At 42.3% G+C, this 20,462-nt stretch overlaps 1 protein-coding gene and 1 long non-coding RNA gene across 3 annotated transcripts in view; both read right to left on the bottom strand.

Moving 5' to 3' along the window:
* The window catches only part of GPM6B (glycoprotein M6B), a 157,865-nt gene that overhangs the window by 103,339 nt on the left and 34,064 nt on the right, over positions 1 to 20,462 (bottom strand). The gene's annotated exons all lie outside the window — the stretch shown is intronic.
* Positions 16,018 to 19,056, bottom strand: LOC120882439. Its single transcript, XR_005725506.1, has 3 exons — positions 18,792 to 19,056; positions 16,906 to 16,954; positions 16,018 to 16,632 (listed from the first exon to the last, which is right to left on the bottom strand). It is a non-coding gene; the product is annotated as an uncharacterized LOC120882439 (long non-coding RNA).

The raw sequence follows: 20,462 nt of genomic DNA, 5'->3' as shown, positions 1-20,462 counted from the left end.
TACAATAGCTCACTGCTTAGTTATAATAAGTCCTTTGGGTCGGTTAGCTTATTTAATTCTCAAAAACCTAGAAGCTGGTTACTTTTTACTAGCCTGAGCCCTCAGGTAAAGAAACCTAGGCTTGGAGAGGAATTTGCCCAAGATCACAAAGCCAGCAAGTGGGATGTGAACTCAGGCACTGCAGCTATAGTGATCATGCCCTAAACCCTCAAGTACAATCCATCTGCCTTCCAGGTCCCCGGGATCTTGTTTTTTTCCACAAGTGCAAACTGAAAGACGATGTCCTTCCAATTCACACAGAAACATTTTAAGAGATTGGTCGTCTCCCACCATGGTCTTCAGATGAAAACCAAGTCCTAAGGTCAACTGTTTAAGTTTTCTATCACATTTTTTTTCTCCAAGAGCACCTTTTCTCAGCATTTAAGTCATCCTTCTAAATCAGGGCCAGACTCCTGGTTAGTTCTCAGCCTCTCACTATGTCGATTTAGGAATGCAGATGGACAGCTGTGTTGTCCAATACATTGCCTCTGGCCACATGTCACCATTAAGAAGGTTTGAAAATTTAGACTGGACTTCAAAAAGACCTACTCTGAAAAATAATGTAAAATATCTCAACTTTTATATTGGTCACACCCTGCAATGATATTTCAGATATATCAAATAAAACTGCTATTAATTATACCTGCTTATCCTTTCAAATAATTTGTAATAGCCTGTGAAAAATAACATGTGGTTCATATTATAATCCTCTTGGACAGTGCTGGTCTAGAATATTCTAGAATAGTTCCTACTGGACAAAATATCTAGAATAGTTTTCCATGTTGGAAATACACAAAAATATCTAGAATAGTTTTCCATGTTGGAAACATACATTTTCTTTTTTTATATATAAACAGATGATTCTATATTACTGTGTTTTACTGACTCATGGGTAAAATTTTGAAAGCTACTATATCTATTTTCATTTGTCTGTATGATTATATATGTCTTTTTTTAGAATAGTTTTCCATGTTGGAAATGCATATTTTCTTAATCAGGCTTTTTCTAGAAACAAGGATCAGATTTCTCTAGATTCTAAATGTCACATGGATTCATGAGGGCTCCCACAATTTAGCCAAATGCACAAAACTACTAATCTGACGTCCTACACTTTATTTTCCTATTTCAAAAGTAGTAAATTCAATGGCCATAAAGCAATTCTGCCTTGTTTTGAAACAGAGGGAAATGTTTATAAGGACCTACCAAGCAGCAATGCAAAACTCCCTAAGGATTCAGCAGATCTCACCCTTTCTCTATCTACTCGCATTAGAAGATTCTGGAAACATGGTGTAAGAAGAAATAACAAGCATTCTCCATTTTCTTGCCACAATTTTCCCTCGAGAGCTACAAAATTATGCAGCATGTCATTAAGTGGGCTGAGTTTTCCCAGAGACATTAGCTAACTGTAGCTGAGCTCCTGAGCAAGGATCCAAATCAAAGAGACAAAGGCAGGCAAAGAAATGTGACAGAAGGAAATACACAACCTCTGGTCTGCACAAAGATTTAAAACAGCAGAGGAGGATCCATGTAGTGGATGGGCCCAGCAGAGGCCTCACCAGGGGATTTGTCCTGTCCGCAAATTTATATGCAGGGGAACAGGAACCCAAGGGAAGGGAAGGGCAGAGCTAGAAAAACAATTGTTGTGTATCTACATGTATTTTACTTCAGAAGAAATCCAGTCATCTGTTAATACAGAAGTCTTGTTCCTAAACTCTGCATTCCCAGGCCAGGACATTTTTATTTTTAGTATTTTAAATAAAAAAACCCATTTTAATCCATATGAATCCATGAAACAAATCTCATACACTCTAAGGAAAATAACACACTGGATACGTAAATAAACATACACACCAAAAGAATGGATGTCCACTGAATTCTGTCCTTAAAGCCAAATGAGAGAAGTTAATCCTGTCCTCTCATCGGATCCTACAAATATCAAATTCTATCACAAAAACAATCATCTAAGAACGTGATGAGAATATCTGCTCTTCACTGATTGCTGCTCCTTGGCCAGTTTTGCTGCCATCTTTAATGTCTGGATAGGTGAGCGGTAGCTGCCTTAGGTATTTTTTCAAACCCAATTTCCAACAATGAACAGTACAGTGAGAACGTCCCTTGTGGTTCTTTCTAACTAGTGAACTGACTGGGTCAGTTTATTTCAATATCCAACTGAGGAAACTAGAGGCCAGGGCTTTTTTTTTTTCTTAAAAAATTTTTGGAAGTCTTACTGAATTCATTACAAAATTGCTTCTGTTTTAAGTTCTGATTTGTTGGCCGTGAGGCATGTGGGATTTTAGCTCCCTGACGAGGGACTGAACATGCAGCCCTTACATTGGAAAGCAAAGTCTTAACCACTGGGCCACCAGGGAAGTTCCAAGGGCATTTTTTACAAAACCATTCTGCACCCCTCTTCTGGTAAATTCTATAAACTGTGCATAAGTAAACTATTAAGTACAGATACATGGAGGACAAGTTTATTATAAAGTATATAGGCATCATATGGAAAACAAAATATCTCTGTGCCTTTATTTCATCCAGAACTAACATATTAGCTAACACAAGCACTAAACTGCCATCTTGCTTGCCCCCTAAGAGGAATTCTTAGCTGTTCAAGGGGATGTCCACTAAGGGGCAGCTAAGTACCCCCAACTTTATTTGGGACTTATGTGTCCCAAGTAAGTAGCACCCCAGCAAATAGAGGTCACCTCCTAAAATATCCTCTACAGTATTGCCAATAGTGGGGGCACCATTAAGCTTTGGTTGGGAAGTTCACAGGCAAGGACTCTAGAAGCAGACCCCCCACGTCCAAAGATCTTGTCCCTTGCTACTTTTGACCCCTCCTCAGCAGGATTTTCAGAGGCAGGTCCAGGGATGCATGAATGAGGGCATCATCAGCTCCCCTCCCCATGAAGTGCTTATCACCCTACATCTGTGTCCACAAGCCCCAGTGCCAGGGTCAGCACTGGAGCAGACCAGCTCGATGCAAGTGCAGGGAGGGAGCCATCTAAAAGCAGCGAGTGAGCAGAGGAGGAGGACCAGGTTTGCCCTCTACGGGAACGTCATGACATAGTTGATGTCTGAATTTTGAGAAGTGTTTTGTTTTGCACCCCCATGGCTTCCACCTGTCATCATCAGGCCTCAAGTGAAAAGCTGGCATCTCTTGGTTGTGCATAGTTTCACTTTTTAAAAAAGAACAAATATCCAAAGAGCACAAAAACTTAGGCTCTATGCTTTGGCGATACACTGTTCATCTGTTCAATCAGCAACAGAAATGCAACTCTGACCTTGCTATCTACCCCCTTTCTGCCGAGTCTACAACTCATAAGCATAAAACCCACTGCTTTTCTGGTTATGCACTGCAAAAGGATTTCACCAAATTAGTATTCTACTTGTGCACTGATGCAAATTTATTCAGATTTTAAGCTAATGAACTAGGAAGCAAAATCTCATCCTGAAGTTTCATGTTTAATCAATGATTAATTTAACCCAATGCCTTTAGGAACTCAAGAGCTATCTTTGTAGGTGCCAGCACATTTTCCTCCAGTGAAATCTTCAAACATTCCCCTCTACATATAGCATTCCTTCATCTTCACGTTTAGAGTTCTGTATGGATCAGAACACTGCTTCACTTGAGCACGTGAAAAGTGCCTCCGCACAGACAGTATTTATAATTTCCCAGCACTGCTGACATTACAGGGCCTGGTACAGAATCTGGGGCTTTGGACTCAGATCTTAGCCCACATGGAGAGGGGCCACTGCACCCTGGACAGCCACCCTTCTGCTGACGTCACGTTTCCAGCTCTCAAACGGGATGGAACAGGAACACCTGACAAGAGAGAATGCCGCTTTTGAGGTCCCATGGCTCTCTATCTCAAACCACAGTTGAATCAGTAAGAAGTGTTAGTCACTCAGCCATGTCTGATTCTGCGACCCCCTGGACTGTAGCCTGCTAAGCTCCTCTGTCCATGGGATTCTCCAGGCAAGAATACTAGAGTGGAAGCCATTCCTTTCTCCAGGGCATCTTCCTGACCCAGGGATTGAACCCGGGTCTCCCGCACTGCAGGAAGCTTCTTTACTATCTGAGCCATCAGGGAAGCCCAATCAGAGGTGATAGCAAAACAGACCTTATCCTCCATGGTTGATGCATGAACTCAGGTACTGAACCACACATACCCCCTCTAATGGTGGCCTTCGTCTGCAGTCCTGTCCATGCAACTGTGACCACTGACACCTGCTCTATGTCTCTACTGCTGGGAACAAACAGAGACATCAAGCTCAGAGGATGATGACTGAAGTGGAAAGAGTTAATCAAGTTCATCATTTTGAGTTTCTCCTTCGGGAGCACATTGGGGCCATCCTCAGGGGAGACACAGGTAAGGGCATTGGAGTGAATGGTGTGAACTTCCACATCCCAGTCTGAGTCCACCAGAATCCCTGGCAGGACAGTCAGAGGGCTCAGAGGTCCTCTCGTTAGTTTCCATCACAAAGCTGCCATCAACACAATCACCCAGTCTTCCTGCCCTTCTTCTCGAAGCCCAGAGTAGAGAAACAGAGATTTACAACATGGGGAGAGAAGGACAATGGGCTGAGGCAGCGACTGCCACCTGGACTAAACATCAGATTCACTGGGGAGATTTGCACGGTCCCCTCCCACTCACCCCTGAACAATCACATCTGAATCCCTGACCAGAGAGCAGTACCTTGTAAAGCTGCCCAGGTGATCCCAGTGTACAGCAAAGTTGACAACCACTGGTACCTGGGGCACATGAGAACTCAGGGTGTTTTGGTTCCCAAACAAACAACATCTCCCCCCTTATCATTTATGCATTATGGAGCCAATGCTCCTAATGGCATAGGTTTAGATTCTACAGGTGGGTTGGGGACAGAAAAACAGAGTGAGATGCGCTGCATTTGATCATTTCTAAGGCTTCTTTCAGCAACCAAGGGCTCTTTTTCCATGATTCTAGTAGCATCTCACATCCTATAGGAAACAAGCCAATCACTAACAGGGAATGTCCCTGTATTGCAACATTTTCCCATGTGGCCATGGGTTACTGGGAACTCTGCTTTCTTGCACAAAGCCATTTGGTTACAAGCCTCATCCTGATTAAAAAAAAAAAAAAGAGTTTTCAATCATTAACAGATCTTACAAAGCACATACAAAACTCTTGAAGGTAAAATTCATTCTCCTCAACTGTCTTTCAAGTCTCAGAAGCTAGAAACACACACACATTTCTGTCTCTTGCCCTGGTACACGCAATCAGCAGTTGTGCTTGTCACATGGTTTCTAGCGGAGCCAACTCTCTGTTCTATATTCTTTGTTCAGCAGCCCTGCACACACTGAAGCATTATGTTCCAGCCCTCAGTGAGGGCAAACAGGAAATGCATTCTTTTCTCTGGAAGAGAAAGATGGCACTTTCTGCCTTTTATTTTTCTTCAGCGTGGGGCAAGATGATTTGAAAAGTCTACCCATTTGGTTCCTCAATGGCCCCCTTCACCCCTGGTCCATTTTTTTTTGTTTGTTTTTTGTTTTCTGTTTTGGTAGGGGGGTTGGGTTTTAAAAACCAAGACAAGAAATGAAGTAGGCTTTCGGCCTTTTGTTTCCCGAGCCAATTATTGACAAATAAAACCACAACTGGTGCTGGTGATTAATGACACCTCTTTCTCAGTAAAATGTTTCTGCATTTTAGACCTCTCCCCACTGGCCTCCAAAACTACACACCACTTTCCTTCACCCTGGAATCAACAGCCCTCTAGGCCAACTAGAACAATGGGACATAAGCAAGAAAAAAAGGAATTTACAGCCCCATCTGAAAACATGCAGCTTCTTATTCTACAGGTTTGGGCTGGGGCCTGAGGATCTGGAACTCCAACAGACGCCCAAGGGGCTGGTCTTGCCACTGGTCTCAGGACCACATTTTGAAAAGCAAAGACTTGAATGGTGGTTTTCAAGCTCCGTGCACGCTGGGGCACACCAATGGAACCTAAGCCCCTGGGGCAAGACTCAACATTGAGTTGAACCAGGGATTGTATTCTAAGCCAATTTCTAGAGAAGACCATCAGAAAAACAGTGCTCAGGCACCAACTCTCCATCTTACAACCTGTCCAGTAGCCGACGCTAGAAGACAGAAGATACTAAGTCTGAACGTATGGATAATGGCCAATTCCCATTCCCAGGGAGGTGAACATATAAACCATAGTAAACCCATCCATCTAAAGAATATCTGTGGTTGTTGTTGTTCAGTCACTCAGTCCTGTCCAACTCTTTGCAACCCCACAGACTGCAGCACGCCAGGTTTCCTGGTCATTCACTATCTCCCGGACTTTGCTCAAACCCATGTCCATTGAGTCAGTGCCATCCCACCATCTCATCCTCAGTTGCCCCCTTCACCTCCTGCCCTCAATCATTCCCTCAATCATTCCCAATATTTGCAGCATGCCTACAAATCCCAAGAAAACCCTGCTGGGCATTTGGGATACCTAGCAGAGCAAGACAGATGTGGTCTTTACACTCATCAAGCTGACCTTAGTGGGCAAAGGCATTACTCGAATAACCATGCCAATCCTTGCAATTTTAAGCCACCATAAGCACTAGGAAAAAAGTACTGAGGGTAATAAGAAGTGGAGCAGAGTGCTGGCTTCACATTAGAACTGGGCAAACATAGAATTTGTTTATTGTCCAATCACTGATCATGGAATTTTAAACACTGTGGTTATATACGCATAACATGAACTTTGTAATTCAGTGGCCTTAAATACATCCACAGGATTAAGTAACCATCACCAGCATCCATTCTCAGAACTTGTTCCATGAGTCACACAGCAAATTCCCACTGGCCATCTATTTTACATATAGTAATGTACATGTTTCCATGTTACTCTCTCCATACATCTCACCCTCTCCTTCCTCCTGTCCCTCCCCCGTGTCCATAAGCTATTTTTAAAATTTATTTTATTGACATAACTAGTTTTAAAAGCTCCCAGATGACACCAACATGCATGCACCTAAGGCAGAGAACCACCAGCCTAGCACTTGCTACTCAAGCGTGGTGGTGCACGGTCACCACCCTCAGCATCACCCAGGAGTTGTGAGAGATGCAGAGTCTCAGGCTCCTGGCAGCCCTGCTGAATCCAAATCTACATTATCACTAGATCCCCTGGCGTTTGAGAAATGCTGCTATGTATGGACTTCATGAAACATAGCACCTTGCCTTGTGAGCAGTCACGCTCATCTTTTTTCCTCCAGCTGCACAGAGCAATTCAGATTAAAAAAAAAAAAAAAAACCCACTACCCAATCTAGCAAATGGTCATTTTGAAAAGAGCTGCTTCTCAGGTTCCCTCCTCCAAGCCCAAGAGGCCACACTTTGGGGGTGGAGACACCAAGGGAGAAGTGTGGCATGTTTGCCTCTGTCTGAGCCTGCAGTCCCCCAGAGGGGGCTGGATATGCTGCTATGCATTCCGTGGGTGCTTGATCAACATGGGCTGGCTGGCTGACCAGCCCAGATAGATGTGAGAACAAAGTGTGCCTCTGAGTTGGGGGAGATGGACCGACCGAACCATTTCTTGCGATTTAGGGCGAGCAGTCCCAAGTTGGCTTGACTCTAGGCTTTGAGAAGCAGGAGGGCTACCGGCGCAGAGCGGGAAGGAGGGGGGTGGTGATTGGAACAGTAAGAGGCCAAGCAAGAGGCTGCGGGGGGCACAGAACGTATTTACTGTACTCAGGGCATGGAATAAACAGAGGAGAAGTATGCCAATCACTGCCTAATGAATTCGCTTCTCGCTGCCAAAGTAGGAGCTGAAGAACAATGAACAATCCAAGCGGCTTCTGTTTCCACAATGCAGCCTTGTCAATGTCCATGGGCAGAAAATTCTGCCTACCATGCACGGGGGCATTTTTCTTTCTGGGCTGTGCTCTCGATCTGGGCAGTGAATTGTGTACCTAAGAAACATTTCGTTTGGGGGCCAGGCAAATGAACATTTGAACTGTCTATCCTGCCGAGTCCTTGGGGACGAGAGGATTTCTTTTTCTGGAAACCATTTTCTGAAGTAGCAGCAAGGGCTCAAGACGGCAGCGGTGGTCTGGTTAGCTGGATATGGACATAACAAAAGTGTTTCGAGAATCTCCTTGCCCACAAAACTGCCTTGTGGGCACAGCTTGGCCATCATCATTCTGCCTTTGGATCTTCAGTCATTATTTGTCAGTTACCCTGACGAGTCATGTCTGTACCTCCCATAAATGAGTTCTGGCAAGTACTAAAGAAGAGCATGGTAATACAAGTCATGCCATCCATTTCTGTGGATGATTAGGCACCAGGAGGCCTGCTTGAGTTGTCCCTAAACTAGCAGCTTGAGAAGTCCAGGAATACTGACTTATCTCAGACAAGGCTTCAAGGCTTCGATTCAAAATAAATGGTCTCATATGCAGTGCAAAAGGGTTAGGCAGTAATCACATGGACCCTTTAGTCAACAGTCTCCCCCATTTTCAAAACAAAATTTTTTTTACATAAAGAATTTATTCTTGTCTTTAGAATTAAGTTAGGCTAGCTTAATTACTCCAAAAAAGTTAACAAGAATAAAGGAAGCATCATGTTTAATCTTATCACCCAGAGATAACTTCTGTTAACATACAGATAAACTTCTATATCCAGTTTTTCTGTTTAGCTCTATACAATTTAACAAGTCCTATCTGTTCTACCATCAAAATATCTAAGAGCTGACTACTTTTCACTTCCTCCCACTACCACCTTAGGTAAGCCCCCCCCCCTTTTTTTTTTACAACTAGATTGTATCATAGAGAAGGCAACGGCAACCCACTCCAGTACTCTTGCCTGGAAAATCCCATGGACGGAGGAGCCTAGTGGGCTGCAGCCCATGGGGTCTCGAAGAGTCGGACACGACTGAGTGACTTCACTTTCACTTTTCACTTCCATGCATTGGAGAAGGAAATGGCAACCCACTCCAGCATTCTGGCCTGAAGAATCCCAGGGGCAGGGATTCTGGTGGGCTGCTGTCTATGGGGTCGCACAGAGTCGGACACACTGAAGTGACTTAGCAGCAGCAGCAGCCGATTGTACCATAAATACCATTCTTTTATCTTTGAACAATGTACATATATAAAAGCCAACATTTTGAACTCCACAATTTTTTCATTGCTATACCTCTATTACTTAAAAGCTCATATATTCCCAATACATGTAAATTTAGGTTAAAGCACTAGATTGATAGATAGTAAATACAAGGTTAATTTCGTTGTTTTTAAATAAATGCAGAGGGGTCAGTATTTTCTTCCTGTGCCCAGTGAAGCACCTTATATGTCCCTCTGTGATAAACATAGCTCTGTGCTCTCATGTTCTACTCAAGGGTGTTCCACTGGGTAAAGATAATCTGAGGCAATGAAAGAGAAATATGATTGTGTTATTCTCTGATTTGTGTCATGACAATTTAGTTTTAACCTTAAATGCATTTCTGAGTTTCCTCTCATTTGTAAAATGTTCTGGTGTGGAATTCCAGTTCCATTTCCCTTATAGCACTTGTCTGTACTGAGTGGTAACTGATTATTAACAAAAGGTTAAGCAACTGGAGAAAACTAATTCAAAAAGATACACACACCCCAATGTTCACAGCGGCACTATTCTCAATAGCCAGGATATAGAAGCAATCTAAGTCTCCATCAACAGATGAATGGATAAAGAAAATACAGTATTTATGTGCATCATATCTTCTCTACCATATGTATATATATGTATACAATGGAATATTACTCAGCCATAAAAAAGAATAATGCCATTTGTAGCAATGTGGATGGATCTAGAGATGATCATACTCAGTGAAGTAAGTCAAAAACAAATATCATATGACATCACTCATATGTGGAATCTAAAATATGATACAAATGAACTTTTTTACAAAACAGAAATACAGACATAGAAAACAAACTGATGGTCACCAAAGGGGTAAGGGGATATAGGATTAGCACATACCCACTACTGTATATAAAGAAGATAACAAGATCCTGCTGTATAGCAGAGGGAACTATATTCAGGGAACTATAATAACCTATAATGGAGAAGAATATGAAAAAGAATATATATGTATATGTATAACTGAATCACTTTGCTGTATACCTGAAACTAACACAACACTGTCAATCAACTATTATTTCAATAAAAATAAACAAACAAATAAAACTAAAGGGTGACATCACTTCATTTTGTCTCGCCACTAAAGCAGAAAGTCACAGATAGGCTTAAGGATAGAACTTCTCTGAGCTCAAAAAGATGCACTAAATTTTCTAATTATGGAGAAGGGAGTTCCGAGGAATGGTCTTTGACAAACAGAAAATACGTTTAGTCTTCCACCCTAAGTACAGAATGAAATAATCAGGGAAGGCGCATGTGACCATGTGTCCATTAGACCAGGGTTTATTAAACACCTTGTCATGTATAAGGTTTGTTGTCAAAGTTAACAAGTCACAATCATTGCCCTCAAAATGCTTACAAGATCATGAAGGAAACAGACATGTAAACAAATCAATGTAATACCATGTGACCTGAGGGGTAAGAGAGACAGAATCTATGCAGGATGATACCACAAAAGAGGAAAAAAATGAAACTGTCTACACAGAGAAGAAGAAAGGGCCTTTGAGAGGAACACTAAAGCAACAGTAGGGGCTCGTCAGGCAGACAAGGTGAGGAAGGGAGTAGGAACAGAATATGCAAAGGCGGGACACTATGAAAGACTGGCAAGCTTGAAGGGACATGAATTAATTGGCAGGATGGTGGTAAAAAGTATATATGGGAATAAGAAGGTTGAGCACTGAAGAACTGATGCTTTCAAGCTATGGTGCTGGAGAAGACTCTTGAGAGCCCCTTGGAGAGCAAGATGATCAAACCAGTCAATCCCAAAGGAAATCAACCCTGAATACCTGTTGGAAGGACTGATGCTGAAGCTGAAGCTCCAATACTTTGGCCACTTAATGTGAAGATCTGACTTATTGGAAAAGACCCTCATGTTGGGAAAGACTGAAGGCAGGAGGAGAAGAGGATGACAGAGGATTAGATAGTTGGATGGCATCAATGACTCAATGGACACGAGTTTGAGCAAACTCCAGGAGATAGTGAAGAACAGGGAAGCTTGGAGTGCTGCAGTTCATGGGATCGCAAAAAGTCAGACACGACTTAGCAACTGACAACAACGTTAGGAAATGTGGCCAGAAATAAAGATATAAGCCAACAAAGACTTGTAAAAGATATATCTTCTATCTTTTGTATCAGTGATCAAATCCATTCTTGAGATCTTTAACAAAATTCCCAGGGTGGCCAGGGGAATGAAATAGTTCCCCAAATCACTAGTTAAAGGTTGAACACTGTAAGCCCCAGAAGAGGAAACCAAAAGGCCTTGTGGGCTCAGACTAACGGGGAGGGAACACTGTAGACATCATTTCTCCCTTTAGTGACCAAAAGTTAAACTCTGGTGTGGTCTTTTGCTGGTGTGTGTGTGCACATGTGCTCGGCTATGTCTGACCCCATGGACTGTAGCCTGCCAGGCTCCTCTGTCCACAGGAATTCCCAGGCAAGAACACTGGAGTGGGTTGCTATGCCCCCCTCCCAAGGATCTTCCCGATCCAGGGATCAAACCCACCTCTTCTGCCTTGGCAGGCGGATTCTTTACCACTGTGCCATGAAGGGTTCCATGATCTCCCATTGCTAAACTCCTGGCAGACACTGGGGGTGGGGCTTAGGCAGAGAGGCCTTGCCTATGATGCTTCCAAAGCTGAGGCACTATCTTGAGTCTCTCTTTTCATTAGCAGGTCTGGGCAAGATTTTTGCAGGGGAGGTTAAGTGCAGCTGATGCATGGCGTAACTGCAAGATTTTGCTTGTAGGACAGAGGCTTTGAACAACTCAAGGCTGGACATGATGATCATGCCCTCCCTGTAGTCCTGCTCTCAGTCGGCATTTAGCCAGTTTATTCTCAGGGGTCGACCAGACTGCCACAAGCAACTTAACTCTTGTGACTTCACTTGGAGGGTCCTCTAATGAAACTTCCAATGAGCATATTCTGTAACACTTTGATCAGGGGTCAGTGAACTCTTTTTGGTAAAGAGCCAGACAGTAAATATTTTAGGCTTTGTGGGCCACATGCAGTCAGTTGCCATGACTCAGCTTTGCCATTGTAGTACAAAAACAGCCATGGATAATATAAAAAGGAAGGGGCATGGCTGTGCTACAATAAGCCTTTATTTATGGACACAAATTTGGAGTTCATGTAATTTGCACCTATCGTGAAATATTATTCTTTTTCTTTACACCATTTCAAAATACAAAAATCCTTCTTAACCTGTGAGCCACTGAAAAACCAGTGGCAGGCCAGATTTGGTCTGCGGGTGTCACTGGGGAAAGGGTTCTGTCTCCAGGACAGCTCAGGGAACACTCACTGTGTTGCTATAGTAAAACCAGACAAAACACTATGAAATCTGGCTAATCGGACAAACTAGATGGCAAAAGTTTATCACACAATTACCACCCAAATTTGAGCCCTCTGTGTGAGTTTGTGTAAGGCGGTCCTTTTCATCCATGGATCTCAGAGTGAATTCCATTTGTCTTATGGTTAGAGGAACATTACTAGGTAGCATACTCATATGGTAGAATCATATGCTGGGGGTGTTTCTTCTTTTGGTAACTATTACAAACTAAATCATAGCTTCATACATTCATTTCCCCCAGTGACTATTGATGTTGAACAAAAATTCACACAACCACATGAGAGGAAATTATACAGCAGATCAAGGAGTTGGTTAGGAATGCCACGTTCTGTTCTTCCCTGGATGCAAACTGGCTACGGGACCACTTTCCATTTGATAGGTTGCATCTGCAAGAAAAGGGTCTGCTGCTTCCAATCCATTTCAAGGAAACAGCATATCAATTTGCTGAAACGTGGCGCTTTTGATCAAAGGAGACCCAGAGCAGGCTCCCACACACTCCCTGTCTCTTATCCTCTCTGACAACCGCTCAGCTTCTAGGAGATACACATGACAACAATGAGTGAGTTGTGGTTACTGTTTTCCCTGAAATGTTACATCATTTTGGTGAGAAAAGCACTCTTCTTTATTTGCCATGCAAATATTTTCTTTGGGGGGTTTTTCTCATAATGGGAGAGATCTTCATTTGAGAGTGTCTATTGGGGCATCTTAGCTGATGCTCTGCTTTCATTATAGCTTCTAAATATACCCACATGATCACAACAGTCCAGGATGGGAGGGTCAATAAGCTCCTTGTTATGATCCTGCCCCACAGTAAGGCTGTGACTTACCTGAAAGTGTAATTTCCACCAAACATAATAATAATCTGGTCCTTTTTTTTTCCACTTTGTTTTAAGATTTCTCAACTTGTGTTGAAACATGCTGCTTTCATTTCCCTGGAGGGGAATAATATTCCTTTGGCAAAATTCTTAGGTCAAGCTCATGTGTATTTTGGAATGGACCAAAAGCTGGGGGAAAAAAAAGAACAGCGATCATCTGGAGGGAAAAATCATAGCCCACTAGGAACCAACCTTTCTGGAAAGGATCTCCCAGACTGTACACTGAAGACTGCTAGTACCCTGGGATGTTATGAAGTGTTCCACAGTTAAATATCTGAAAAATAATTTATATATATCTCCATCATGGAAATTAGTCACAGAGTTCAGAAGATTAGCAACAAAGCAATCTTTTGTAAAAACCTCAGTGTTCCAGACATTTCTAGGACCTCAAAATCTCCATTTTCCCCTAAGGAACATCTGTCAATATCTTGAGATACTAGTGTCTGGTTGATAGGATAGAAATGTTGGGATACAATGAGTGTTTTTTCTTTTTAAAATCTTAAATATGGTGCATGTGAACAAGAATTAAAAATAGAAGGTAGGTAGTTTATCATTTTAAAAATTAAGTAAGAAAAATGAGACCTCTGTATGGCTGGAAAAGGACAGAACCAATCACCGTGACTCACGTACACTGTGAGGTTTCAGGTGCCACCCCCTGTATAAAAGGTGTTACTGGTGTGAAACCATATCCCGTACAGAGAGGAAAAGAACAAACAGAACCGGCTAATCGGAAAATACGAAGCAGACCTAGGCATTACCCCTCACGCTTCTCAAAGCTTTTTAAATACCACAATTAAAATACATGACTAAATAACAGATTGAACCAGATGAAATCACCAGTTTTGTAGGTAGGGAATGATCCCATGTTGGCAATTTCACGTAGTTCGCTCTAACAAAGGAATTACATGGAGAAAGGTAAAAGATAATGCTTGTCTAGCATTTTAAAAATTAAACCAGAGAAACTGTGATGATTCAGCTAATTAATCTGATTTTACCAGTGGGAACAAAAAATAAGGAACATTTATTCCAGATGATGGAGTCAACTGTTGAGCAGACATGTTATTATTTGTAGGAAAAGTCTGGATTTTGTCTTAAGTGTATGTAACACACAGGCTCAACGATTTTTTACCAAAAGCTGAGCTCAGTCTATAAGAGTCTACTGGTCTTAGGATTTGTTAGAACTGTGTATTTTAGAATCTTCTCTCCTTCAGGGTCAACAAGGGTTAAAGTCATCTTAAATAACCCAACAAATCTTCTCTCCTTCTGTTGAGTGGATCAACATGTCTCAGTTGACATGAGGTGACTATCACGTTGTCTTCCAACAAAGACTGTAGTCAGTATAAATTTACAAATATCTCTCAGGAGCAAACTGCCTAATATTAAGATTCTTTTAATGTCAATGGAAAATTACACTTGACAGAAAAGAATTTTCAAACAACCCATCCTCTGAGGAGCTACTTTTATCTCCTGCTGCTGCTGTTTTAAATGATTCAAATACAAACGGATGATATTAATACACTGAAAAATCCCAATGCTCCCACATGTACATCCCATGCAACAAGGCTGGCTTGCAAATCAGCATACCTAGACTTAACGCATCAATCTGTATTTATGATTCTCTTGAGGGAAAAGTCATTCACAGTGAATTATTTTTATTGTTAAAAAGTATCTTCAATCTGTGGGTCAGAACATTGCACCACTTTCCTACCCAGCTGCAAGTCATATTCAAGAATCCAAAGGAATGTCCTAAGTTTGTTCCAAAAATGTCCAGATGGGCTCACTCACATACCATGCCAAAAAATCCCGATGGCCAGGCGTGCACAGCCTGATCAGCCCACCACGTTCACACTCCACAGGGGGCAGGCATGCTCCTCCTTCCTCCAGCAGGGGCCCTTGTGACACATACATGCACAACTGTCACAGATCTCAGGATTACAAAAGTCTTTTCCTTGCAGTCTATTTAACTGCTCTTCTTTATGTTACCATGAATTAACTTTCCCATTGAAATTGATTAGCAGTATATATTACTGTCAATCGCAGAACGTGGCCACTACAAACTAGTTGGTGCTACCACAATGGGTTAGAATCACTGCTGTCAAGGAAGAGAAGGAGCTACTTGTCTTAGTCTCTGCTGCCTTACAGGGGGCAAGTGTGTGATTTTCTTTAGGCAAGGATTTCTAATTTCGGCACTAAGGACATGTGGGGCTGGACCATTCTTTGCAGTGGGCACTGTCCTGTGCTCTGTAGGATGTTTTAGCAGCATCCCTGGTCTCTACCCACTAGATGCCAGTAGTGCCACCTGGATGGGCAATGAAAAACTTCTGCACACACTGACAATGGGCCCCTTGAGAGCAAATCACCCCCCAGAGAAGCATTGCTTCAGACTTTCTAAAATTCTGAGAATATTTGAGGATGCTCTTATAACTGCCTTTGTGTTCTCTTAGGAATTTGCAGCTCAAAGTGGCCCCCGTGGACCAGCAGCATCTGGAACACCTGGAAACCTGTTGGCAACGCAGACTCTCAGGCCCTACCCCCTACCTGCACTTTAGCAAGACCCATGGGTGATGCGATGCACAGTGAAGTCTGAGAAAGCCCTACCCTTTCATATCTTAGGTTGGAATCTATCATTTACTATGTTCAAAGAAGATGACTCGTTAACTGAAGGTGCTAAATATAGGCTGATGAGCCAGAATCATTTATTATTCAATAGCTGATTTCTTCTCTTTTGTTTTTGGCCCCATACGTACTTTTTCAAAATTGTTCTCTATACAGAGACGAACAGAGTGCTAGGAATTGGGCACTTGCTCTTACGCCCCACTTTCTCGCAGGAACTGCTCTCTGTTAGTCAACCCAGTGTACTTCCTGCCAGGCTCATTCAACACAGCCCCAACAAGCTGTCAATCCCCACCAACTCAAGGATACCATTCTCAGGTAGTCTGACAGTAATTTTAAAAGCACACAAGTTTAAGATAATTGACGATCCAGGATCTGCATTTTCAACAGGGGCAGTATTACCCCCAATACGATGAAAATGGGTTCTTGAGGGGCAAAAGGAAACCTTACTCTTCTTACATAAAAAGCACAAAAAGACACCCAGTCCATAAACATACAGATGGTGTATTTGAGGTATTAAGATTTCATAGGGAAGCAATTTGGAAAAAAATATCTAAAATGTCCTCGGTGGGGGGGAATGTCTTCTTTTGAGGGAAAAATGTCTTCTTTGGGGGGAAAATGTCTAAAAAGCAATAACAAAATAAGACGTTGGAAACAATGATTTTTTTAAAAAATGGTCTCTTGAAAGATAAAGTCTTCTAAGACCCTGATGTACCCTTGGGTAAAGCTCACGAGTCCTGTGTTTGTGTCAGCAGACAGAAACACACAAGTAGGAATGGGAAAGCCCACGGACAGGGAGAGAGAACTGTCTGGAGCTCTGAGTCCCAGCCTAGTCACCTCCCCACTACAGAAGTCCCCCTCTCCCTCAAAGCCTCAATTCCTCACCACCATGTACCTTGTCAGGAGGATGAGATGCAGGGACTACTGAAGGCATTCAACATGACCTGGCATAAGGTAAGTTCAAGGGCAAGGTTAACTTTCTGTTTTCCTCTTAAATAGCCTCTCTAGCCGTATGATTTTGCCACTTTTTAAAAAATATAACTGATCTACAATGCTGTGTTAAGTTGCAGATATACAGCAAAGTAACTTGGTTAGGAGCCCTACTCTTTACCCTAGGCTGGAATCTATCATCTAGTATCATATATATATATATATATATAATTATTATTTTCCATTATAGGCTATTACAAGTTACTGAATATAATTCCACATGCTATACAGTAAATCCTGGCTTATTTTATGTAAGGACTTTTAAAATGTCATTAATTTTGAGGGTTTTTTGGCAAATGAATCTATTCCTTGTTTGGATTCTGAATAAATCATAAACAGGACTTTAGTACATCCTATTATAGCGCATTTTCACTCCCCAAATATTGTATACAACAGGATGAAGTTAGATGTAAGGTTTAGGGCTATAATGCCACACAGGTGGTCCTGAAAATACCCTTCTTTACAAAAATGCACAATAAAAAAGCATATGTCTTATGGGGAAAAATGAGGTTCGGGACACGATACTCAAAAACTTCATCAGTGCCACATATCATAAAAAAAGAAACCTAATAAAAATGCTAACATTTTATATAAGTGAAATGATTAAGAAATATATACATATAACCATCAATATTTTCCTTCCCCTTGAAGGAAGATCTGAAGGGTGCTTTGGGGTGGCTGACAGGTACTACAGCTTATGAGTTACTGTGAAGAGGGTGACCTCAAACTGGGGGACAGGGGCATTGCAGCCCAGGTTGAGGGAATGCACCTCCTAATGTGGGTCAGCTCAGAGATGCGGGAGGTGTGAGAGCTGGTGTGTTCTGTGTGTTCTGACTTTGCTCAGCTCCGTTGGGTGTAGTGCTCTGCTTTCACCAAATGTTTCATGAGGAGAAAATGGCACGGAAGGAAATGTGAATTCCCGTTAAGCTCATGCAGTTCCCTACTGTATCAATTCCATTGGAACACATGTATGATTTCAAAACAGAGCAAGGACAGAACTGACTATATTAAGCCAGATGGCTTCATTTTTTCATCTTGGGTGTTCTGCAAAAAAGAAAGACTCCTTTTTCTGATGGATGTTTTAATTCAGAATCATATCCATCAGCTGTAGTCTTAAGTCTTGAGATATGTCTAGCCCATGTTGCCATACAACAATGCTTTCAAGAACAGTATTTTATGCCATTCCTGAGTTGCCACAGAGTTCAAGAATTCACAAAAGTAACACAACATGATGAACACAGGAGGCAGCTGTGGAGGGGATTCTAGACTCACAGAGAGGGGTCTACATGCAAACCCCTGTCTGCCTTGCAACGTCCCTTCACCACTCTGAGCCCCGATACCAAATCTCTCAACTCAGGTTGCTCTGAGGATGAGATGAGATAATACATGTTGAAATTACCTGGGCCAGTGCTTGAAAAATGTCAGCTGAATGTAAATCTGGACACGGATTGACTGATAATCATGAAGAAAGCTTAACTTTGTCCCTCTACGAAGTAAGGAGCACTGTATCAAGAACATTCTTTATTTTACTGCCTTGGCATAAAACGGTCATTGAGGTGGCTATAAAAATGCAGATAAAATAGAAAATAAACATGTGAAAGACTAAGGCAGTTTACAGACACAGGAAGATGTGGGGGAAAGCAGTCACCTCTACCAACCCAGAGAGAATTTCATTTCCTCCTTCAGGGTTTTATTAGCTTTCGTCTCCCTGGTCTCTTGTCTCACAGTCTGGAATGTCCCACTTCCTCGTCTAAAAAAGAAGGTTCAATCTCCCGAGTCTACAAAACTTACTCTTGCTCAATCCATTCCTCCTGTCAGAGTGTTGGAAGGAACTTCAGAGTCATGTGATGTGGTTTCATTCTTCCTCAAGACCTGCCAGGAACGAAGAGCTCTTGTTCCCAAAGCCCAGCCAGCCAGACAAGGTCATGCTGCCAAATCCCAAGAGTTCTCTTGTTCGTTTTAGGGAGTCCACGTGCAAATCTCCTTCAACAGAGAACACGCACGTGAACCTGAAGATGGACATAGAATGCAAGAATGGAGCTGTGAACTCGGTGAATTTTCCTTCCTGTTACTCTCTGCTCTTAATGTGTGCATGCTCAGTTACATCTGACTTTGTGACCCCATGGACTTTAGCCCATCAGGCTTCTGTGTCCATGGATTCTCCAGACAAGAATACTGGATTGGGTTTCCTCCTCCATGGGATCTTTCTGACTCAAGGATCGAACCCAAGTCTTCTGCCTCTCCTGCATCGGCAGAAGAACAACTCTACCACTGAGTCAAAGGTCCATACAGTCAAAGCTATGGCTTTTCCAAGAGTCATGTACAGATGTGAGAGCTGGGCCATAGAAGGCTGAGGACCGAAGAATGATGCTTTCAAATTGTGGTGCTAGAAAAGTTTCTTGAGAGTCCCTTGAACTGCAAAGAGATCAAATCAGTCAAATACTAAAGGAAATCAAACCTGAATATTCATTGGAAGGACTGACGCTGAAGCTGAAGCCCCAATACTTTGCCCATCTGATGTGAAGAGCGGACTCATTGGAAAAGACCCTGATACTGGGAAAGAGTCAGGGCAAGAGGAGAAGGGGGCGACAGAGGATGAGTTGGTTGGATGGCATCATCGACTGAATGTACATGAATTTCAGCAAACTCCAGGAAACAGTGGAGGACACAGGAGCCTAGCATGCTATAGTCCATGGGGTCACAGGGTCAGACATGAATTAGTGACTGAACAACAACTCCTCTCTGCTCAACCCGGTCCTGAAACTTAGATCCCAGGGAACTTTCCCAACAAAGAAAGAGATGCTTTGAAGGCTGAAGTTGGCCTGCTGATTTTCTTTCTCATTACACATTAATTAAATTACCTCCAATTTTAAGTTTTATTTTTAAAAAAGAATTACTTACCATCACATAGGAAGAAAGGTGACAATACAAGGTTACCCTAGAAATGTAAACTTCTAGTATCAAGACTCATCATTTGTTGGTCTGAACTCAGATTCCTATACAATCTTTGGGCTACTAGTGGATAAAGAAAATTAGAAGACTGTGTAATGGGTATGGTTTCCATATTTGGTCCACCATCAGTGATGCAGAATCTCCTTTAACATCTCTGTGGCAGTAGAAATACAAATAGGATCCTGTTTGCTAAGGTCTTTATTCCTATCTGGCAAGAGATGCCCCCAAAAACAAGCAGGAAATACTACAGGCCCAAACACAGGGATGTTCCCTCTCTCTTTATTTGTTATTAAAGGTGATTCCATAAAGGTGGATTGAATTTATTGGGCATTTGTGTTGATTATCTCACTTGATCATACCTCATTTGATCACGGACAATCGCTTGCCCATCAGGTGATTTCTCTACACTGTCTCATCTACTCCTGGGGAGGGTATTACTCCTTTTTCAACAAGGTCATGCAAGCACACAGAGGTTAAGCAGCTTGGCCGAGATCATGAGATAGACAGTGG

This window comes from Oryx dammah, unplaced genomic scaffold (genome assembly GCF_014754425.2).
Source record: "Oryx dammah isolate SB20612 unplaced genomic scaffold, SCBI_Odam_1.1 HiC_scaffold_23, whole genome shotgun sequence".
Lineage (NCBI taxonomy): Eukaryota > Metazoa > Chordata > Mammalia > Artiodactyla > Bovidae > Oryx > Oryx dammah.
This window is presented reverse-complemented; position numbering and strand designations above follow the sequence as displayed.